The sequence below is a fragment of the Oncorhynchus masou genome, chromosome 31, assembly GCF_036934945.1.
Source record: "Oncorhynchus masou masou isolate Uvic2021 chromosome 31, UVic_Omas_1.1, whole genome shotgun sequence".
In the NCBI taxonomy this organism is placed as follows: Eukaryota; Metazoa; Chordata; class Actinopteri; order Salmoniformes; family Salmonidae; genus Oncorhynchus; species Oncorhynchus masou.
Genome location: NC_088242.1, coordinates 26,547,858 through 26,555,875, shown reverse-complemented (window position 1 = coordinate 26,555,875; position 8,018 = coordinate 26,547,858).

Sequence of the window (8,018 nt, the reverse complement as noted above, 5' to 3'; positions counted from 1 at the left end):
AACTGTTGCCACAAAGTTGGAAGTACAGAATAGTTTAGAATGTCATTGTATGTGGTCGTGTTAAGATTTCCCTTCACTGGAACTAACGGGCCTAGCACAAACCATCAGTTGCCTATGCTCTCATATGGAGAGATCCCATTGAAAAACTTTGCTTGCTATTCTGGCAATTGGCATATCCAACAGTCTCACCATACATGCTTCCATCTCACCTTACACGGTTCCCAGCCCGTGTGCCTAGTTATTGTCAGTATAGGTGCAAACTTGTGGATACCTAAAAAATTACATCCTGCTCTGTTGGAGGTTTTAAGATACCTCTTAGCACCCCACACTCCTGCTGAATAGTCCAGAACAGGAGACACGCATGTCTGACACAGTTTGAAATATGTGGCGAAACAAATATCTTTGAGTGTTTTTGTTTTCCATATACCTCCCCAAAGAGCTCTATTTACTGAGTTGGCCAGGGGAAATGTGCCGTTCGTCAAAATAAAGACCCAAATATTTTTAGTTGCCAGTAAACTCAAATTGATCCATCATTTGCACCAATTGTCTGTACATAATAACATTTTCTGCAGGTCTTGTTCAGTTCCTGCCACCCCAATAATGAGGTTTAATTTAGGTTTAATGTATTTTCACCAAAGAAAATGTGTAATAAACAACCATACAGATAAATAGAAAAAGACAGTACAGGTGCATCAAAGCTGGGACCGAGAGACTGATAAACAGCTTCTATCCCCAGGCCATCAGATTGTACATGTACATGGTCATTGAACACTGGTCACTTTTACACTTTTACATACACCTTTACCAAATACATTTAAACTCAGTTTTTCACAATTCCTAATTAATCCTAATAAAAATTCCCTGTCAGCTTCTACCCCCAGGCCATAAGATCATCTAGTCAAATGGCTACCCAGACTATTCACATTGCCCTCCCCCTCCCCTCTCCACACCACTGCCACTCTGTTGTCATCTATGCATAGTCACTTTAATAACTCTACCTACATGTACGTACTACCTCAACTAACCAGTGCCCTGCACATTGACTCTGTACCGGCTCCCCCTGTATATGTTATTTTTTTTACTGCTCCTCTTTAATTACTTGCTACCTTTATCTCTTATTCTTATCCATATTTTTTTGAAACTGCACTGTTGGTTAGGGGCTCGTAAGTAAGCGTTTCACTGTAAGGTCTACTACACCTGTTGTATTCGGCGCGTGTGACTAATAAAATGTGATTTGAAATGTATTATTATGTGCTTGTTTAACATTTACTGCATTGATTGATAAGAACTAGGCACATAAGCATTTCCTTGCACCCGCAATAGCACCTACTAACTGTGTACGCCACCAATGTCATTTGTGTTGTTTTACAGTGTCAGCCATAGTAGGACGGCCCCCCCTGGAGCGAAATAGAGTTAAGCGTGTTGCTGGAGTTGACTGGTATTCAAACCTTTTGGTTACTGGCCCAACGCTCTAACCGCTAGGCTACCTGGATGGATAAACACATTGTGAATGTTACATCTGTATATAAGTTCTACTGCTGGCTCTTTAACATCAGTTATACATCGCCGTAAGTCTTTATTTATTCCCTCCTGCACTTTTGTTTACTAACACACTCCTAAATTTCCAGGGGTGTGTTCGGTCGATGAAGACGAGCACGAGTGTGTGCTAAATGTGCATTGTCTGTTGACCAGAAAATTGTGTACATGCCTAGTTAGGATGGGGATGAGTGCTCGCGGTTATGTTCGACAAAGTACATACACACTTGCTCACTTACAGCTGAGCGGATACATGCCAAACACAACAAGCATTTACACAGAGATTATATTTACCGTTTCATGTGTAGTGTAGGGCATTGACTTTCAATCGACATTATATATACAGTGTTTATGCATAGCAATGAATACAATAGGCCTACTGAGGTCCCTTTTACCATAGGAATATAAGACAGTCCTTAAAGTATAGTTCTCTCTCATTGAAGTGATGGTCCAGTATGTTGGGATAGGACTGTATATCATTACCATACTTTTACCTTTGTATCTGAAGGACATGAAGGCAACAGAGACCTTAGTTAAGATGAGGTCACAGCATAAACAGATCTTTACTAACACAAAGACTGGTTATGCTTGATATACAGTTATACAGTAATAGGCAACAGTCATTTGAATACCGGAAGGCATGGCTTTCATTTCTACATTGACATGAAAGGTAAGAAAATAGAAGAATGTATAGTTTGTGAACTTAATGATTGGGGAATGGGGAATCTCAGAAGCTTGGAATCTATGGCTAGGGATTCTGCATGAATCTTAGTGGGGATTCTAGTGGAATATTATAATGATGTCATTCATTACCTGACAATTTCTGCTTCCACATCAGATTACAGCTGTGCAGGTCTGTGCAAGCAGCCTGTATACAGTAGCTGCTCACTGGCGTGATCGCCACCTATTCATCTAGTTGGAAAGCTAAGTTTCCCTAAATTTGATATTACTCTACTGTTCTTCTTCTCGCTAGACTCAAAGGCAGCATCACATGACCTTTTGGTTACTACACAAAAGAAGTCAAGATGGCGCCGGAAGGGAGGGCTACCGTCTTATCAGCTCTTAACCAACCATGCTATTTTTTTCTTTTTTTCCCCGCGTTGTTCGTAACTTGTTTTGAACATAAGAGACGATAGCAGCAACATTATGTCCGAAAAGATCTTCTGGACATCAGAACTGGAATTACTCACCTCAAATTGGATGAGGAGTTCTTCTTCTATGAGTCAGACGCAAGAGATATACTACAGACACCCGACCAGGCTCTGATCCCCGTGATTCACTGGAAAAGGAAACGTAGGTTTCGCAGAAAGAGATCAGGATGCCTTGTGAGATCAGGCGACGAGTGGCTAATCTGCCCTTGCCTTCCGTTCTGCTAGCTAACGTTCAATCGCTAAAATAAATGGGATGAACTGAAAGTACGTATATCCTACCAACGGGACATTAAAAACGGTAATATCTTATGTCTCACCAAGTCATGGGTGAATGACGACATTAAGAACATACAGCTTGCGGGTTATACATCGGTAGGACAGAACAGCAGCCTCTGGTAAGACACGGGGCAGGGGCATATGCATATTTGTAAACAATAGCTGGTGCACGATATCTAAGGAAGTCTCAAGGTTTTGCTCGCCTGAGGTAGAGTATCTCACGATAAGCTGTAGACCACACAATCTACCTAGAGAGTGTTTCTGTATTTTTCGAAGCTGACTACATACCACCACGGACAGACGCTGGCACTAAAACTGCACTCAATGAGCTGTATTCCACTATAAGCTAAGAGGAAAACGCTCATCCAGAGGTGGCGCTCTAGTGACCGGAGACATTAATGCAGGGAAACTTAAATCAGTTTTACCTCATTTCTATCAGCATGTCACATGTGCAACCAGAGGGAAAAACATTCTAGACCACCTTTACGCCACACACAGAGACACGTACAAAGCTCTCCCTTGATCTTCATTTGGCAAATCTGACCAAAAAATTAAAGCAGGAAGCACCAGTGACTCGGTCTATAAAAAAAGTGGTCAGATGAAGCAGATGCTAAACTACTGGATTGTTTTGCTAGCACAGACTGGAATATGTTCCGGGATTCTTCCGATGGTACACCACATCAGTCACTGGCTTTATCAATATGTGCATTGAGGGGGCCTCCCGAGTGGCGCAGTGGTCTAAGGCTGCTGTGCCATAGAGATTCTGGGTTCGAGTCCAGGCTCTGTCACATCCGGCCACAGGTCGGCGCACAATTGGCCCAGCGTCGTCCGGGTTAGTGGCGGGCCGGGCGCAGTGCACGCTGACACGGTTGCCAGGTGTACGGTGTTTCCTCTGACATATTTGTGTGGCTGGCTTCCGGGTTGGATGGGCATTGTGTCAAGAAGCAGTGCAGCTTGGCTGGGTTGTGTTTCGGATGATGCATGGCTCTCGACCTTCACCTCTCCCGAGTCCGTACAGGAATTGCAGCGATGAGACAAGATTGTAACTACTACCAATTGGATACCACGAAATAGGGGAGAAAAAAGGTGTGAAAAATTTCAATTAAATTAAAATTAAAAATTAAAAAAGATAAGTACATCGAGGACGTCGTCCCCACAGTGACTGCACGTAAATCCCCCAACCAGAAGCCATGGATTACAGGCAACACACACACTGAGCTAAAGGGTAGAGCTGCCGCTTTCAAGGAGTGGGACTCTAACCCGGAAGCTTATAAGAAATTCCACGGTGCCCTCCGACAAACCATCAAACAGGCAAAGCGTCAATCGAATCTAAGATCGAATCGTACAACACTGCTCCGACACTCGTCAGATGTGGCAGGGCTTGCAAATTATCACAGGCCAGAAAGGGAAGGACAGCCGAGAGCTGCCCAGTGACACAAGCCTACCAGACTAGCTAAATAACTTCTATGCTCGCTTCATGGCAAATAACACTGAAACATGCATGAGAGCATCAACTGTTCCGGACGACTGTGTGATCACGCTCTCCGCAGCTGATGTGCCTTGCAAAAGGCACATCTTGGCGTTTTTCCTCTTTTTTTGCATTACAACCTGTAATTTAAATGGATTTTTATTTGGATTTCATGTAATGGACATACACAAAATAGTCCAAATTGGTGAAGTGAAATGAAAAAAGTAACTTGTTTCAAAAAATGATAAAAACTAAAAACGGAGAAGTGGTGCGTGCTTACAGTTGAAGTCAGAAGTTTACATACACCTTAGCCAAATACATTTAAACTAAGTTTTTCACAATTCCTGACATTTAATCCTAGTTAAAAATCCCTGTCTTAGATCAGTTAGGATCACCACTTTATTTAAAAAATATGAAATGTCAGAATAATTAGTAGAGAGAATGATTTCTTTCAGCTGTTATTTCTTTAATCACATTCCCAATGGGTCAGAAGTTTACATACACTCAATGTGTATTTGGTAGCATTGCCTTTAAATTGTTTAACTGGAGTCAAACCTTTCAGGTGGCCTTCCATAATCTTCCCACAATAAGTTGGGTGAATTTTGGCCCACTCCTCCTGATAGAGCTTGTGTAACTGAGTCAGGTTTGTAGGCCTCCTTGCTTGCACACACCGTCATATAGCCTCTGTCCAGGTCTGTGCTACTACTAATGCAAAAATTCAAACATTTGTAAAAACAAATATAAAAAATAAAACATGAATATATTTTGATTAGATAAGTATTCAACCCCCTCAGTCACTACATGTTAGAATCACCTTTGACAGCGTTTACAGCTGTGAGACTTTCTGGGTACGTCTCTATGCGCTTTGCACACCTGGATTGTACAATACTTGCACATTATTCTTTTAAATTCTTTATGCTCTGTCAAGTTGGATGTAGACCATTGCTAGACAACCATTTTCAGATCTTGTCATAGATTTTCAAGCAGATTTACATCAAAACTGTAACTCGCCCTCTCAGGAAAATTCTCTGTCTTCTTGGTAAGCAACTCCAGTGTAGATTTGGCCTTGTGTTTTAGGTTAATGTCCTGTTGAAAGGTGAATTAATCTCCCAGTGTCTGGTGGAAAGCAGACTGAACCAGATTTTTATCCTGAAAAACTCTGCAGTCATTAACGATTACAAGCATACCCATATGCAGCCTTCACTATGCTTGAAAATAATGAAGAGTGGTACTCAACAATATATTGGATTGGATTTGCCCCAAACATAACACTTTTTGTTCAGGACAAAAAGTGAATTGCTTTCCCACATTTTGCAGTATTTCTTTCGTGCCTTGTTGGAATATATTGTATCTGTACAGGTTTCCTTTTTTTCACTCTGTCAATTAGGCTAGTATTGTGGAGTAACTTCAATGTCGTTGATCCATCCTCAGTTTTCTCCTATCACATTAAACTCTAACTGTTTTAAAGTCACCGTTGGCCTCATGGTGAAATCGCTGAGGGGTTCCTACCTCTCTGACAAATGAGTTAGGAAGGATGCCTGCATCTTTGTAGTGACTGGGTGTATTAAAAAACCATCCAGAGTGTAATTAATACCTTCACCATGCTCAAAGGGATATTCAATGTCTGCTCTTTTGTTTTACCCATCTACCAATAGGTGCCCTTCTTTGCGAGGCATTGGACCCCCCCCCTCCCCGGTCTTTGTGGTTGAATCTGTGTTTGAAATTCACTGCTCGACTGATGGACCTTCCAGATAAATGTGTCTGTGGGGCACAGAGATGAGGTAGTCATGGTAAACACTATTATTGTGCAGAGTGAGTCCATGAGATGTATTATGCGACTTGTTAAGCACATTTTTACTTCTGAACTTATTTAAACTCGTCATAACAAAGAGGTTAAATACTTTTGACTCAAGACATTTCAGCTTTTCATTTTTTATTAATTTGCAAACATTTCAATAAATATAATTCCACTTTGACAGTATGGCTCATTGTGTGTAGACCAGTGACCCAAAAAAATCCACACAACAAAATGTGGAAAAAATCAAGGGGTTTGAATACTCTCTGAACCCCACTGTATATAGAGCCATAACTGCATGGATTCTCTTCTATCTCAGATTTCTCAAGTGAACAGCAAACCTGGTTTAAAAAAAACAGATAAAGCAACACCTCATGGTGCAATGCCTCTCCCCTATATGACCTAGATAAGGTGCCATTTGGGACTTAGCCTCAGACTCTGTGGCTCTAGATAATTGCCAGTACCTCCTCAATCCATTGCTCCTACTGGGCTACTACACCTTACACACCTCACAAAGCTCAAAGCTTTAACAATAGGTCCAGTGGCTATTTTGATCAAGCCTCCACCTTTGATCTAACCCGTTCGAAAATTCTGTGGAGCTGCTGTCGTCTACGAGGGGCAGGCAGGTGCACAGATAAGGCTCTACCTTTGCCCTTCCAGTCTCCAAAGTGACCTTTTGGGTGGTGGCATAATTTCCCCCCAAAATATTGATTTATATAAATATTTTGTCATCGTTGTTCGGAACCCACTGCCTGCAAGTTGTTGTGACATTGTCAAGTTCAAACCCCACCCTGCCCATTTGTTGCGCCTGTTGATCTGATGTGTATGAGGCTCATTTGCGCCCAATGGTGCCTGTTTCCCAATCTGCCCTTTATGGAAATTGGGTGAACACTGTATCCATACACATCCCAGCAGTTTGAGAGCAGCAGCCACCAGTCGAGTGTGTGTAGGTAGCTAAATCATCATCAATATTTGTTCTGATTGGCTTATACATGCAGCAGAGAGAGGCAGAAATGACCCCCCAACTCCACCCCTTCTTCAATCGAGAGTTGCCCATGTGTGTCAAGGCAGCAGCAACACAGGTAGACTACATTCTAGCTAACCTTCATAGTAAAATATCCACACTAGCCAGCCAGCCAATCATTAAATGCATCAGTAAAATAAATAGAGCGAGCTAGCAGATTTACATCAATCATCAACATCAATGATCAGCTGATAGCCCACCCTCTTTTCCCAATGTCAATAATGTGTTTAGGAGGCACTGTAACTAGCGGGGTTATTTTGAAGATCTGTGCACGGCCCTAACCAGGGGGGAAGCTAAGTGAACTCGTATCGTTAGCTGAGCTGCTTGTAGAACTGTAGGACTCCACCTCTCTTTCCAGCCTGTTTCAAGATGTGGGGGTATAGGACTGTGGAACTGTAGCTCTCCAGTTGATCACAACCACAGAAATGTGCTCTTGTCACAGTGCGGGGTGATTGAAATCTCCACCATTGTGTCAAGGAGGAAGCCGGTCTCGGAACCTAATTGGACAGTTAATCTCATCAAGTTGGGTGTGATGGCAGGAACTGATACCCTGAGACAGGAGGGAGGGAAGAGAAATGGGGAAGGATTCGGACCACAACAAGACATTGGCCCAGATTTTGAAATGCAATAAACACACTTTAACACAGTTACATCTGTTATGTTCCTTCACCATTCCAGTTCTATAACTTGATGTGGCGGCAGGTACAGTAGCCTAGCTGTTAGAGAGGCGAGCCAGCAGCCGGAGGGTTGCCCATTCGAATCCTGGGT